The sequence below is a fragment of the Pteropus vampyrus genome, unplaced genomic scaffold, assembly GCF_000151845.1.
Source record: "Pteropus vampyrus isolate Shadow unplaced genomic scaffold, Pvam_2.0 Scaffold152, whole genome shotgun sequence".
NCBI lineage: Eukaryota > Metazoa > Chordata > Mammalia > Chiroptera > Pteropodidae > Pteropus > Pteropus vampyrus.
In genome coordinates this window covers 1473492-1489519 of record NW_011888933.1, presented here as the reverse complement: position 1 = coordinate 1489519, position 16028 = coordinate 1473492, and the positions used below count along the sequence as shown (strand labels likewise).

The following is a 16028-nucleotide window of genomic DNA, read 5'->3' as shown; positions in this document are numbered from 1 at the left end:
CCTAGCTTAAACTCAGGGCCTCCTAGGAATCTGAGACCACCAGGAGGGAGTCACAGGCTCTTTGGGGAACGAGCATAGGTGCTAACAGTCTAGAGATGAGCTTCAACTTGATCACCAGCACAGGACCCTCCTGCATCCAGCCTCATTCTTGTAGCATCTCTCAGCCCCCTGAGCTCCTGGTGCTTCAGTTTGCCTCTGTCTTGTCTGGCTTGTTCACACGTTCCCAGAGGCTGGAAGGGTTAACAGTTGAGAACCTGTTTGCAGACCATTAGAAACAATAATCACCTTGCCCAGCAACCTGATCTACCTCAAAAGAAGGGTCTTGATTTTAGCAAACAGTTTAAGTGGCCTCTGTGTAAAGTGGAGGGGTGGAGCAGGCCTGATTGCATTTCTCCCAGGCAGTTGGAATTTGTGTGGTAATCAAGCCAGGCCCAAGGGCCAATTCCTGGGCCTAGGGGTGCTGAGCTCACACCCGTCTGGCTGTTTCTTTCCCTGGAATCCTGAAACCAGCTTCCCCTGTAGGCGGAGATCTGATACATCCCCTACATCTCTGCTGTCCCTTCTCAGCCAAGGGGTGCTAGTAAAAATATTATGAAATGCTTGCTGTCCACTTCACCAAGTACATTCACCGAACCTTTACCATGTGCTCCAGTGCACAGTCTTCCTTCATCCTCAACACTCAGCATTATTGCTATTATGCCTCCCACTTCACAGGTGAGAAAGCTGAGACTCAGACCGCTGTGTGCAGAGGCCAGTGCCGATTGTAAAACTTCCAGGAATTTGGCAAGCTAGTGGTCGAACACGACCATTATTAAAACTTAAATTACATAAACTTATAATTAAACTATATTAGAAACAAAGGTAATAGATACTCAAAAGCCGTCACTTCCTAATGATTTAACGACTGTTCGCTAGTGTCTGTGCTTCAGAGGTTATTTATGTCGGTCGTGTCTGGGGGGTGAAAATGCTGTTTCATCCAGGTGCTACCGCACTTGTCTTCCCAGCTCTGCATCGTGTGGCATTATGTCGGCAGTCAGTCTGAAATCTGCTGTGGTGGGAGTATTTACACCACAGAAATTGACAAATGTGCAAATCAGGGGTTGTGTCCCCCCACTCCCCTCCACAAAGAGCTGGCTGTTAAACATTTGCCAGCACCCCTGTGCTGAGGAAGGTTAACTCACCTGACAAGGTCACAAGGCTGGTGGTGGAGCCAAGCCTGCCGCTGGGCTCTAGAGAGCTTGTCACTATGCTCTTCTACCTTTCAAAATAATAAAGATTCATCAACAAGTTAATTGCAAGGAAATAAGAGAGTCGAAAGAGAGTTAAAGATTAAAAGAGACTTGAAGACATATTATGCAGTCGCAAAATATACACCTTATTTGGAATTTGTTTAAAATAAACAAACTAAAAAAATTACATTTATGAGACATTTGGACATTTAAGCACTTACTAGATATTTGATGATATTAATGAACCATCATTTTTTAGGCATGATAATAGTAGTATCTTTTAGATCACTATTTCAGATGAGAAGATATGATGACTGAGATTGGCTTTAATAACAATACCGGAAAGAAAACAAGTGGATATAGAGATCAGTGGCTCTCAGAGTGTGGTTGCCTGACCAGCAGCACCAGCATCACCTGGGAACTTGAAAATACAAATTCTCGTGTCCCAACTCAGACCTAAGGAATCAGAAGTTCTGAGGGAAGGACTCATCAATCTGTTTTAACAAGCCTTCCAGGTGAATCTCATATACACTCAAGTTTGAGAAACTAGAGGTTTAGGTGAAACAAGATTCACCATGCATCCATTGTTGAGGCTGAGTAATAAGTGCCTGGGTGTGGGGCTTCATAGGTATGTTTGAAATTCCCTATAACAAACAGTTAAAAAAAAATAATTATGCCCACTGGAAGAAAGGAGTATCGGTGTGGGTGGGGAGGGGTCATAGCTGGACAGCCTCTGGATCTAAAGCGAAATAAATGGATTTTTGAATGTCATTCACAAGTCTGGTATTGGTGCATGTGTCTTTATTGTTTCTTGAGTGAAAAATCCAGGCTAATGGCTGCATTAGCAAAACTTTAACAGGCAGCTCTTCCCCCTCCCCGCCAACTCCAACTCCTCAGGTTTCTCTGATTAACTTTATTCCTTCATTTGAGGCCCTAGTTTTAATAAGGTTTGATCCTGGAACCTCAAATCTCTGGGAGAAGCAACTATTTTAATTTTCAACTTCTAGTGAGACTTTAAAATAACCACCCACTAGACCTGCTTTATCAGCTTCAGACGTGACACAATTAATTAACTTTACGAAGCCTCTTGCCACACAAGCTGCTTAACTTCTAGCCCATTGTAGTTCTGGTTTACTTAGCAGATATGGCCTAAGAGCCTGTAACTGTTTACCTCCCTCTGGAGGGGCCGTCCTGGGCAGACGAATTCATTAGTTGGTGTTTGTAGAGCGGCAGGAAACCAAAAAAAAAAAAAAACCCATTAGGTAAGTTTTTATTTTTATTTATTTATTTTTTGTTTAAAAGGCACTGAAAAAGGGACCCTTTGTCTTGGCCTGAACTCATATCCAAGTTTTGTTCTGTCCTGTGGTTGTCAGTTTGCTTCCCTCTACGTGCCCCAGCCTCTTTTCTCTTGCCCATTTTTTCTCTCTCATTTCTGCTGTTCCTCCCAACTGGAAAACTCTTTGGATTTTGGCCTGGAGGATGGAAAAGGTCTGTCTGCCCGTGAGATGGGATATTTAAGGATTTTTAGTCTTTTTAGTTTAAATGCCAAACTCTTTGAAGACCTCTGCTTTCCTAGTGTTCTCTCACCCTCTTCAAGAGGCTGTCTTTCCTTTTTTCCTTTCTTCCTCAATTACCTCCCCTCTCTTCTCTCTTAAAAACAGTCCTGTTGAGACCTTGTCAAGAAATGGCAAGGACATTTTTTCTAGAAACTGTACTTTCCAAAACTCTGGAGAAGGGAGAAGAAAAGTTATCATTCTCTTGTAGAGAAAGAAGGGAAAGCAGAGTAGGGAAGGGGCATTTTGTGGGTTTTGGGGCAGAGGACATTTGAACTGTCTCATCTTTTTCAAGCAGTACTCCTAGAACAGGATTTCTTAAGTGCCCTGTGGCCCGCAGATTTGGGGGCCACACTCCAACCCAAACGAATCCAATTTCTGGGGATTGGACTCTAGGATTCTGTGTTTTTAACACGCTCCGCAGATCATTTGGATGCCCACTGAGGTTTGAGAACCATGGGTCTAGTGGGTAAGGCCCCAGGGTCCTATTTACCAAATGCCTCCCACACGCCAGGTACTGCGCAAGGAGGAGAAATAGCTTTGACTTTGGTTTTTGAAAGGCCTAACTTCCAGGTATCCTTTTAAGGAAATAAGACTTTATTACTTTATATTAATGGTATTTATTGGGTGTTTAGTGTATACCAGATGTTTTAGAACCCTTACCCTGCCCCTCCCTCACCTAAATCTATATTCTTGTTATACCGTGTTGCAGATGAGGAAACTGAGGCTTGGAAAGGTTAAACAGTTTGCCTACATCACAACAGTAAAACGTGGTGTCATGGTACTTAGACTTCTATACTTCTGGCTTGAGGCTGAGCTGTTGCCTCGCGGCCTCTCACAGTCGGGCTGTGGTGGTCATGTTTTCCACACCGAAACCTGAAACTCATGATCTTACAGGTATGCTTTTATTTTGACAGACAGAGATTCACAGTATTTGCAATCTGATTGGTTTCTTTATTCCCTGGGCCTGTATTAGCCTGTTTTTCACTTTAGGATGTTTTCAAAGTCAGATACGGCAGCCTTGGGCCTAGTTTGCCCGCCCCACTGGACAGGAGACCCCAGGCTTCCTCCTGGTTTTTTATGGATCTATTTTTAAATTATTCAACAATAAAGGTAAATCAGAAGTATTAATTTACCCCTCATTCTCCTCCTCAGAAGTGGCTTTTGTGACCAGTTTGGGTGTTTTCTTGGAGACATTTCTTTACGCTTTTACATATACAATTTTTTTTCTTAACATAAAAAATTATTTTATTAATCAACCTTTTTCACATAATGATATATCTTAGACCTCTTTCTGTGTCTACCTTGGCTTTTTTCCCTTGCATTTTTAAGAGTAAAGGCTTACTGAAGACGTTCATTGATGAAAGGGGAAAGAAGAAGAATATTTCTTAAGCATAACTAAACATAAAAGAAGAATGATAGTTTGATAGTTATTTTGGAGTCCAAGTTTGGAATTCTTTTTTTTTTTTTATTGTGGTAACATAACATAAACTTAAGCATTTTAACTATTGTTAAGTATATAGTTCAGTGAGATTAAGTACATTATTATGCAACCATCGCCGCCATTCATTTCCAGAACTTTTTCATTTTCATTTTCCCCAACTGAACTCTGCACCCATTAAACACCATCTCCCCATTCCTTCCTCCCCCAGCCCCTGGCAACCACTATTCTACTTTCTGTCTCTATGAATTTCACTCCTCTAGCTATTTCATATACATGGAATCATATAGTATTTGTCCTCTTATGTCTGGCTTATTTCAGTTAGCATAATGTCTTCAGAGTTCATTCACATTGTACCATGTATCAGAATTTCTTTCTTTTTAAAGGATGAATAATAGTTTATTGTATGTATATGTCACATTTTGTTTATTTGTTCATCTGTTGATAGATACTCGAGTTGTTTCCACCTTTTGACTTTTGCGAATAATGCTGCTATGAACATGGGTGTCCACATCTGAGTCCTGCTTTCAGTTCTTTTGATATATACTCAGGAGTGGAATTGCTGGATCATATGGTAATTCTATGTTAACGTGTTCTTTTTAACTACATAATATTCCATTGTACCTTTCATGTGTTTATTGGCAATTTAAGTTCTTTTTTCTGTGAATTGCTCATTGTCAGGTATGATTTTTAATGGGATCTGAGACAGTCTTTATATAGTCTAGACAGTCTTTCTTTTATGTACAGGGCCAATTATACACATTTAAAGTAAGTTTCTACATCATTTCAGATCCTAGTGCCCGTCATGATCTTTTTGATTATTTAAAGAATATTTATTGATGAGAATTTTTATTATAAAAATAGAGCACACACCCAAGTAGCCACCTGTGTGCAGCACAGTGCCTGCCTCATGGTGCTTCATAAACGTTTACTGACGAACTTTTGGACAGCATGTTGTTTCATCAGTGTTTCCTTTCTAGGACTTGCTGGGATGGGTTGAATCCAGAAACTAATTAAATTCTTCATGATACTTCATAGCACAATTTTCCCTAAGTTTAACCTGTTCTACCAGTCTCAGAGAAAAAAAAAAAAATTACGCCAAATTGCTATGAAAATAATAGATAATTTAAGTTTCTGCTATTTGAAAAGCACTATAGTGAAACTGTACTGCAACAGGCTTCGTCAAAATGAAAATAGTTAGTAATTAAATAACCTGTAGATTAGAAAAGAAAAGAGTGTAAAAGAAACTGATTCTTAACTCAGTCTTCCTACTTCCTACTTCATCTCCAGGAAAGAAAACATCAATACTAAGCCTACCACTTATTGGCTTAATATGTACCAAATAATTTGCTGAATGTTGTACATCTGTTCTTTAATCTTATTTAATCTTCATAATTATCCTGCAAGGCAACCGTTCTCATCCCCATTTCACAGATGTAGAGGGCCTAGGAAGGCTGAATCCCTTGCTGAAGGTCACACAGCTCATGGTAAATAGTAGAGTTGTCCCTTTGGTGGCAGGCGCTGAAATCTTGACGATTATCGTATTCTTTATCTGCGGCATCAGGGTTACTTGGTTACTAACAGAAACCAAAGCGCAGGTGACTCTGCCTGTGTACCTAGTGGGAGAGAAACAGGAAGGAGGTCGTGTGATTTTGCTCTGTGCCCCATGTTTGGGTGTGGGGACACAGGTTGTAGTGACTGTGTGTCCTTGAAACTTAGAGTTCCATGGCTTCGCTGGCCAAGTCCCTCCTCCTCCCAGGATTGCTTCTCTGAGGTGCTGCCCGTTCCTGAGTCTGGAGGAGCGATGGCTCCAGTTTGTCCTCCTTGGGAGATGGCTCTGCCCATCTCAGTGATGCTGCCTCCTGACTGTAGCCCACAGGGATCTGTGGGAGTTTGTAACTCACGGCTGAATATCGACTTCTGTTAGTTCTTGTATTGCTCTTTAAACTTTGTTCCTTGTGTCACCAGACAAATAGTGACGCCTCTGGGGCCAAAGGTCTGGGTTACGTTTTTTGTATACAACTCTTAAATACAAGCTCTAGACCCAAATACTGACTGATAAAGTATATTTATAGCACACAACCATTTCAGAGTGTCTGTAACCTTAGAGTTGGCTGAGAATAATTAGTGTGAACAACTGCTCTTACAGAGGAGAAGAAGAGTTAAGAGGGACCCTTCAAAGTGAATTTTATGATTCTGGAAAGAATGCTGCGTACATGTTTTTAAACGTAATCAGCAGAACCCGAAGAAAAAACACCCCAGTTTCAGCTATCATTTCCCTTGTTCTCATCCTAACTTCTCAGTCTTAGATGGAGCTGATTTTCTAGAATTTCCTGCTATCGGGGCCTGTGAAATCAAGGAGTGCCCCTAGGGAACCTGGAGGCGGTGACAGGGTGGTGGCCGTGGGGGCGGTGAAGGTGAGGAAGACACCCACATTTTACTTGAGGGCCTGAAAATTAATTTGTCCTTTTGATGATAATTTAAAATAGCATTTGGAATTATAATTTAAATCCTAAAGGGTTTTTTTTTTCCTCATTTCTGCAAGTTTGTGAATCATTTTAAGTACAAAGGGGCCGAGGGGCTCCCACTTCTATGATTTGCATGCGGTGTCCTGATTCTCGGCGTCTAGATTTGTTGCAATTTCTACTCACCTAGCTGCTCTCATCTTTGAAATCGTCCCCAGATGATCCATTGTCACCTGTATCAGTTACAGAAGTCCTCACTGACAGAAACAATGCACCTTGAAAACAGGATCTTCTGCCTCTCTCTCTGCTTTCCTCGGTGTCTTTAACAACCCAGTGTCTGGGTGACCCTCCACTGGTGTCCGGTCCAAATGGTCCTGGCCTCGGAGGCCCTGTGGAGAGCTGTAAGTAACGATAGGAGTCCTTCATCAACGCGGAGGAAAGGAATGTAGGCCGTTCTTATCGCCCTTGTCACCATAATAGAAACACTTGACTCCAACAGGTATTTCCCTCCCAGGTGTGGAAGACTTTCTTTCTTTTTTTTTTTTCCTCATTTCACAGGTAAGACCAAGTATGTCTATACCAGGGAGCCCCAAACTGTGGTTGTTAGCAGAATGTGTAGAGAGAGATTGTTGGTTTCAATCAAGGAAGACAGAAAAGACTGTTTTCTTCTTCACTGAAAATCTTTCTCCTCAGGAGGTGCTCAAAGGCTTGTGATTTGCACAGAAGTCTTTCTGAAGCAGCAAAAGGCTTGTGAGCAGACTTGCTCCCTGGCCCATGGCAGGGATCGGTAATCATGGAAGGCTGAGCTGTCCCTTTGGGAGCTTCTGGCCACATGGGGCTATGTAAATTTAAATTAATTAAAATAAAATTAAATTAAATATTCAGTTACTCAGTTGCATTAGCTACGTTTCTAGTGCTCATTAGCACATGTGGCCAGCAGCTTCTGTACAGGATACTTCTTTCACTGCAGGAAATTCTATTGAACAGTGTTACTTTAAGGCTCACCAGTTAACAGAAACCACTTTACTGGTTCTAGACAGCGGTGACCTGCACCATGGCCCTAAGGGACCGAGTTGAGGCTAGAGTGAGGATATAGAGTTACAATAAATCTGCACACATAGCATGGGTATGGTCATTAGAGTGAAAATGTAATGAGACTTTCAATAAACATTTATTTCTTAAATATAGCACTTGATTCAATGTTACTCAGACAAGCCTTAGAAATCTGGTACTGTGCAAGACAATTTTTGCTGTGCTGGAGTTTATAACCTATAAGTTGAGGCAGGAAATAAATAATAAGCGGTGATAAGTTGACCATTAGACATTTGCAAAGGAGCGATACATTATTTGGACAGGAAAGATTCTCAGAGAAGGGGATGTGTAAGCAAAGTTTTGATGGATGATGAGAATCTTAGCAAATAGACAAGTATAACGCTCAAAATAGAAGGAATTACGAAATGCTTTGGAAAACTGAGAAGTTTGGAGTTAGAGGAATGTGAAATGGCAGGAGGGAGAAAGGCAGGACCAGTCACCACATTTTGGGGTCCCATGACATCAAGCATGGGGCCCTGTGCAAACGCACAGCTTGCATGCCCACAAGGCCATCCTGGCGAGGAAGTTGAGAGAAAGATAGGACCGTGTTATCAAGGGCTTTTCGGTCACACTTTGGAGTTTGGACTGTGTCTTGAAGGAGACTGAGAGACATGAGAGATTTTTAAGCTGGGGTGAGGCAAGATCAAGCTTTCATTTGGCAAAGACCATGTTACCAGCAGCACTGAAGGGCTTGGCAGGAAGGCTGGGTACGAAGCGACTGAAATGGCTTGGTGAGAGAGGACCAATGAGGACAGAGGTGACAGTGGGACAGAGAGGACAGAGGACAGGAGAGTAGGTGGTGAACAGGACACTGATTGGACAGTGCACGTGGGGTGAGGGCTGGATGTGAACTCTGGGACTCACAGTCTTCAGGCTCAAAGTCTCACTTGCTACGCCGGCCGGGCTGTCCCCCACTGAGATCTCTGCTGCCTCCTTCTTTGCAGGTTGTGGAGTCTTTGGGTTCCCATCACCCCTCCTCGAGCAAAAGGCTGAGGGTGGAGGGAAGGAGGGAGGTGCTGACCCCTTTCCAAGAACCTTCCAGGACCTACCTTACTGTTTTCCTGACCCGACTCTGGAATCAAGTCAGTCCCCTCCTCTCCTCGGGTCTTAGGAACACGGCCCCAGAGGAAGTCAGTCATCATAGTTTCAATATGCCGCCCTCGATCTGCATTTCCTGACTTGGGTATTTGTGACATTCCATAGGCCATTTTCAGAGGGTTTCATTTTTCATTTCCTGACTGAATCAGGACGTGCCCTTCTTTTGGGGGTGGTGTTGGGGTATGGGAGCCAGTGTGTGACGAGGCATTCACCAAGAGCACGGAGCAATCCCACAGCGCAGCTGGGAGGGAGAAAATAAAAAAGGACCACCACGAGGGCACCTCCTGTGGCCCTCCTGAAGCAGACAGCAGGGAAGGACACCAGTGTGTGTTCGGTGCCAGCACTGGGGGTGCCCGGAGTACCTCCTCTTCATAGGATGTCTCTTCCAAGGACATCTCCTTATGAAGGGGAGCACAGTGACAGCCCCCTCCCCTTTACACACCAACACAGGAACACTGTGCGCCTCACCCAAGTCTAGAGACTTGCCCATTGTCACTGGCTGATGGGATGTGGATTAGAACTCCAGTCTTCACATTCCTGGACCCCACCCTACCCCCATTCCCAGATTCCTTTGCTTATACTTCACAGTGAGACAGTCCTGAGTGAATTCTGACTTTCTTGTGTCTGAAATGGGGCAATTTTATTTAAACATTGCATGAAATTATGTCTCCATTAACTTATTTCTAAAAAAAAAAAAAAAAAAAAAGGAGTCTCATCTGAGCCAGAGAGGGAGGGAAAGGAGAGGCATGTTTAATGTATTTGAAGGGAAATAAAAAACACAAGTAACAAAGTGAAGTAGGTACAAGCTATGAACTGGCTGTACCTGGCTATGTTGTTACAAGAAAAATTTTAAAGGCAGCAGCACATGAATATCCTTGTTTGGTGGCAAGCCTGACTTGGGGAGCCTTTGCACTTTCTTGAAACTGGAGAGAGTGGTGGGGGCCAGGCAGGAGGAGAAAGAGAATGAACTTGGACGTCCAGGAGACCAGCCTAACTTCAGGGTGGCTTCTTTGCCCAGAGCACTTTCCTATGCTGAGAGCTCGAACAAGCAGGGAACTTATCCTGGTCGTATTAGGGGTCAGTGAGGAGGAAGAGGGAGGAAAAACACCAGCCCAAGAGCTAGCTGACAGATGCTCTGAATGAATACCAGTTCAGAAGCCAAGGCTTTTTCAGGTCTGTCTCATGTTTAAACTGGAATATTAATTTTACAAGCAGAAAAAGTTCTCCTGGACATAAAAGTTTTGCTGACAGAAAAAATCCACAACCCGTGGGCTCTGGATGAAAGGGCTGGGCCTCTAGGGGCATCTTCCGGGCTGCAAAAAGGGCTAGGCTGCTCGAAAGGTACTTGAAACAAACAAAACAGTGACTCTAAAACGCACCCATATGTCACGTTCTTACAGAAAAATACCCTCTGTAATTAGTTACAAGCTTTAGAGAATAAAATCCAATTTACCTGTCAAAGAAAAAGGCTGAACGCCCCCCATCCCAGACTCTTGGGGGGTGGGGGATGTGGCTGGCAGGCTCCTTCCCTCCCCACCTTTCTCCTCCCATCTCCTTTATGTGCGAAGACTGGAAAAAAAAATAGAGAAGTTGGAAAAATCCTCTAAAGACACACAGTGTTCCAAGCACAATCAGACCACTAATTACTGTTAAGCTCGAGCCCCTTTTTGTGTTCTGAGGGGGGCGTCAGTATGTAGCAACCACTTGGGCCTTTTCATGAATTCGGGCGAACTCCTGAATAGCAGATTTTTTTTCTCTTCTTTTCAACATTTGCCGCCTGCCTTTCTTTTCCTTCATCTTTATCTTCACCTTCTCTTTCTTTCTTTCTTTCTTTCTTTTTTTTTTGCATGTGCTTTTTTTCTTTCTCTCTCCTTTTATTTCCCCCCTTTTTTCTTCTCTGATAGCATTTTTCTTCTGGTGTAGTGTTTTAAGTCTCTAAATGAAACTTGACTGCCCCCACGGCCGGCTGGAGAAGCACAAAGGCCTCCCATTCCACTGGCTACAGTAACGCCATTGTGTGTCCTAACAATGCACTAATTGGTGGTGACAATTGTGGAGTTGGGAGGAAGAGGGAGGCCTGCTCTTTTCCAATCAACGGGCCACGGAAATAAAAGGAGAGGAGGAGGAGGAGGATGGGAGGCCCAGGTTCCTGATGGAGAGAGGGGGATAGATCCACAGAGGGGGTGCAGTAGTGGGATGTGTGCTGGGCTTTCTAAATTAATAAAAACGAAGGAAAAATCATTATTTTGGGGAAAAAATATGAACTCTGCTGCAGAGAACTTCAGGGTCCTGGAGGGGGAGATGGGAGGGAGCTAAGGCGAGGTGTGGGTGAGCGCCCCTCCAGGACCCAACATTCCGTGTTTCTGCAAACGATGGGAAAGTCAGAGAGGCCGGCAGCAGAGGCTCTGAAGGAAACTCCCATCAAGATGGCTGAAAGGCAGGTGCTGAGTTGGTCCATGATGAATCCCCGTTTCAACCACATTTCTCTATGAGGAGGGAGGAAGCCAGAAAAAGGCTTAGCCACTTGTGTGGTGTATTGGCCCTTCAGAAGGTCCAGGAGCCACAGAAGGTGATTCTGACCTTTAAAATAGTCTTAAAGCGAACCTGGGCAGGATGGTGAACATGAACAACATGGTAGCCAGATAATGCTGCCGGGGCTTTTAGGGCCACTGGGGAATCCCCAAGACCCTCCAGAACGTCACCTGGAAATGCAGGGGCCTCAGAGCCACCTGGATCCAGTCTGTACTCCTCTTTACAGGGAATGACCCACCTTCCCAGATCAATTTCAAATATGTCTGCTCCCCAGAAGCTTTTCCTGGCCAAGTGGGAGTGACCCACACCCTCCTCAGGCTCTCCCTCTGCGCCCTGAAAATAACAAGACCTGATGGCTACTCCTTTCCTTCTGCGGGCCAGGCCTGGTACTAAGGGCCTTGTACACGTTATTTTACTAAAACCTCACAACAGCCCCATAACCTGATCAGTATTATTATCTCCACAGAGAGGGCAAATGGGGAAATTGAGGTCTCTTAACTTCTCTAAAAGATTAACTTGCCCAAGATCACCCAGCATGAGGGTGGGGGTGGGGTGGGGGTGTAGGGTGGGGAGCCAGGAATCTAACAGGGCTGGTTAACGTGGCCCTATTTGCTTCCCCGCTCTCTTCTGCCTGTTCTTTCTGCATTCCTGCGGGGCGGGAGCTGTGCTTTGGTCATCTTTGCATCTCTAGCACCTTACAGAGTATTTAGTATACCGGAGGCCTCCAAAACCCGTGTGCAGACTGAAGGGGGAGGCAGGGAGGGCTGCATTATTGGCAGTCGTCTTCTAGGTCCTTGTGGGCCCCAGACTGCAGCCAGCATCCGAATCTCCTGGGGTGGGGAGGGAGGAGGAGTTTTTAAAACAGATCCCTGGTCCTTCCCCACCAGGTTCAGGTGGTACCCGAGAATGTGCCTTTCTAACACATGTCCAGCTGATGCTGCTGGTCCAGGGACCACAGCTGAGAAGGGCTGCACTAGCATAATGTTCACATGGCAGCAAGGAGCTCCACCCCTTCCATTGTCTCTGTCTTTTTGTGGCCTGAGATCAGAAGTTTTATTTGGGAGAAATTAAAGTTGAAAAGTTCTGACCATAATGATAGATAATTGTTAGGCTCCCGCCTGCATTAAATAACAATCTTAGTCAAACGGTCATTTATATCTGATTTAAAAAAACCCAAAATACACAGATGATCAGCAGTATGCCCAACTAACCACACTGCAAACAATGACATTTTCTAGATAACACCTGGTCAGTCTTTTATTTGGGAGAGCTCATGGAGAGCTCTTCTCTCTCGCAGATTTTTGTGCCTTTTAATTTTAATTCATGACTATCTTAGAGTTTAAGGTGAAATAACCCAAAGAAAGAACTGAATGAAGAGCACTTGAATTCTAAAGTCTTTTTGGTGAGGGCATCTCGAGGGCATAGGTGAGGAACATCTCAGGGCGTAGGCTCAGGAACCTGGTGCCAGGGAACTGACTTTGCACCCTGAGGGCAACTGCTGTCTCTGAAAATAAAGCCTTCTCTCTACTCAGGTCTCTAAGAACTGAACGTGTTTCTATGAGCAAGTCATTTTAGTCAGGCAGGTGTTCACCCTTGGATAGGTCACTATTATCAGGCTAGGGATGCAGCCGGCTCCTGAAGAAGAAAGTACCTCTTCACAGTTAAACTTTCCTCTTAGCCTTGGTACAGCTTTCTGAATACGGAGGCCAGAAACGTGCACCCCGGCCGGGCTCACACTTGGATGTTCACACTGCAGTGTCTGTTGGGTGCATAGGTCGGGATGAGATTGCAAATGTATAGCAATGGGGGAGAAATTGTCGTGAGAAAGTGCATGGGAAAGTTATCGTGTCAGAAGCCAACTCTCAAAGAGAGAAGCCATTTGTTGCACAGTTGATAGAATTTAAGCAATAAAACCAGGTCTTTGGAGGAACAGAGTTCAGGGTAGTTTTGAGGGAGCAGGAACTAATGGACAATGCTGCCCAGACATTGCACTCCAACGTGTGTGCTCCCCTCAAGATCCAAATTCCCGCTGGCCTAGCTTGGGCTGTGGGTCCCAAGAGGAAGAAGACTTTGATTGACAGCCCCCAGGAATACCTGGAATGAGGGGTACTATCCTCTGAAGGAAAAAGGAGACATCTGTACCGTAAGCGGGGAAGAGAAGCTGGGGAGGCACCATATGGCCCTTTACAATTTACCAAGCCTCATATTCTTATTTTTATTTTACAAAAGCCTCACCATTTGAACAAACAAACAAAAAGGATATTTTTAAGACAATCAGGTAAATGTGATTTGGAACTGAGCATCAGATGATAACAAGGAATTCTTGTTAACTTTGTTAGGTAGGTAATGGCATTATGACTACGTAGAAAAAAATAAGATCTTTTTTAGATGCGTGCTAAAGCATGAGGGCATAAAATGTTATTATGTCTGGGATTTACTTTGTGATTTTTTTTTAAATTGGAAAAAAAAAAATGAGTAACAAGAGTAGGTGGAACCAACCAGGAAAAAATCTAATAATCCTCATTAGAAACACCCTGTGGTGGGCCATATGAGCTGCCCGGGTGCCGGGGGGACTGGTTCGGAGGCAATCTGGGCAGGGCTGACTATCTGTCGGACCACATGTTGACACATGTTCACTACAGGCACTGGCACTTGGCAAGGCCTATGAGCCGGTGCCTGCCCTCTGCCTTGCCCCTCTTACCTGGTGTGGAATCGAGTGTGCATGAGTGGGATTTACCTCCTGAGACGTCTGTTGTCAGGCATCTCCTCTGGGCACTGGGACTACTGATGGCTGCTTCTTAGGCAGAGTGAGAAAGCCATTTGGGGAGATTGACCCAGTTTAGAATTCAAATTTACTTCTCTGCCTGTGCAATTGGAATTTATTTCCTCTGCAAAAGGCTTGAATTGCAGAGCAAAATACCTCCAGCTGGGCTTGGGCATGTGTGCGGTGATCCTAATGGAGAAGGCTTCTGGTTTATTTTCATAACAGCGTGCACCTTGTGGTGTCCTCAGAACCTGACATTATTAAGAGCATGTCATCACAATACAGCATGGAAGCTAAGGCAATTTGGATGTCCTCGGGCCCAAAATTAATATGTGCTTTGTATAGTCTTGTAATTTGGATGGCAATTTTCCATAACACAGTGAGAGATGTTCCTTTCTATGTTTGAGATAATTTAGCCCAATATTCATTTGAAAAAATTTCTGTGCTAATAGCAGCTCTTCAGCTTCAGAACAACAGACCATCCTGGGAGAACATGGAAGTCGCTGAAAGTGATTCTCATATCAGTCTGTCTGGGAGTGTCTGGACAAAAGCTGGAGGAATTTTCCGCAGACCAACAGCTGCCTGAGGTTGTATGGCAGGATCCAAAATATCGTATGAACTCTAGCTAATTTGATTAAAACCAATAGCTCTTAGTGGAGGAATATGAAATAAAGGTGGAGAAGTAGTGAATTTCCCTATTGTCCAGGTAAATTGCAAGTCAGTTCACATAAATCGAAATTTCTGTATGCTCAGCTATGGGAACAATTTGTTCTTCCTGCTAGACTTCCCTGCCCAGGGTATGAAGAAATGGATACAAATAGGAGAGAAGTAACTATATCTTGGGTGTGTTTTGCCTCCGGCTTCCTGGGTACTATGTACCAGGGGCCTTTGTTCTAGTGGGGGAGGAATCTTTTACCCCGATCAGCACCCAATACAATAATAAAAATAAATTTAAAACATTTTTTTCCTAATCAGCAATGTAGTTTCTAATGATGCTGCTTTAGAACACCTTGTAGGTAGACCCAAGTTCATTTCTTGTTGCTTTCCTGTCCTTACGACTACTAGCTTCTTATGGTGATTTTGAATAAATTCTTCACTGCTGTGGGTGTTCCCATACATGGTAAGCATTGTGGGCATGGAGGAGATCGCATCCTTTCTAAGACTCTGAACCCTCTGAAAAAGTGTTCCATCGATGAGAACACATGTCATCATTACGGTTACTGACTTTTTAAAGGGAGCTGAGGGTGAGAACTGCCCTATATTCCCATTCACCTGTAACTGGCAGGTGAGGTTGAAAATCATCAGTTCAATAGGTGCCTGGGTTTGGAATGACTGGTTCGTTTTAAAGTCTAGTTCTTTTACTGAACCAAGGCAAATCTGGACACAGCTCAAAATTTCCTGAATTTCACAGGCCTTTCTGGGCAAGAAGCACCTAGTGATTTTCCATTTTAAATACCACTCTCCAGAGTGATGAGGTTCATGTTCATTGATTGGGCCTGAACCAGGAGCGGACTCTCATATGCATGCATTTGAGGACGACTGCAGCATAACCAGGAGGAATTAAAAAAAAAAAAGAGAGAGAGTACAAGGCTTCCTTTGTAGGCCAGCTTAGTCACCTGTGGCCAGGAGCTGGCCACTTCCATTCACCAGGCTGTCTGGCAGTGGTATATGTTGGATAAATAGACACTAACCACACCCTAGAAGAAAATAAAGGGTAAGGTTTTATGGAAACGATTGCAGTCCATGAACAGCAAGTTCCAAAGTACTGTTCTGAGTCTGCTGGGAAGAAGGGAGGCAACAGCTGTTAGCTGGAGGGCAACCAGAGCCATTCAGTCCCTCCACATCCTTTGACAT

General features: G+C 44.0%; 1 long non-coding RNA gene across 1 annotated transcript; it reads right to left on the bottom strand.

Annotated features, from left to right (window-relative positions):
- Positions 1–4868: 4868 nt before the first annotated feature.
- LOC111745334 lies at positions 4869–9146 on the bottom strand. The gene is made up of 3 exons (XR_002782604.1): positions 8830–9146; positions 6875–7087; positions 4869–5839 (listed from the first exon to the last, which is right to left on the bottom strand). It is a non-coding gene; the product is annotated as an uncharacterized LOC111745334 (long non-coding RNA).
- Positions 9147–16028: the final 6882 nt, after the last annotated feature.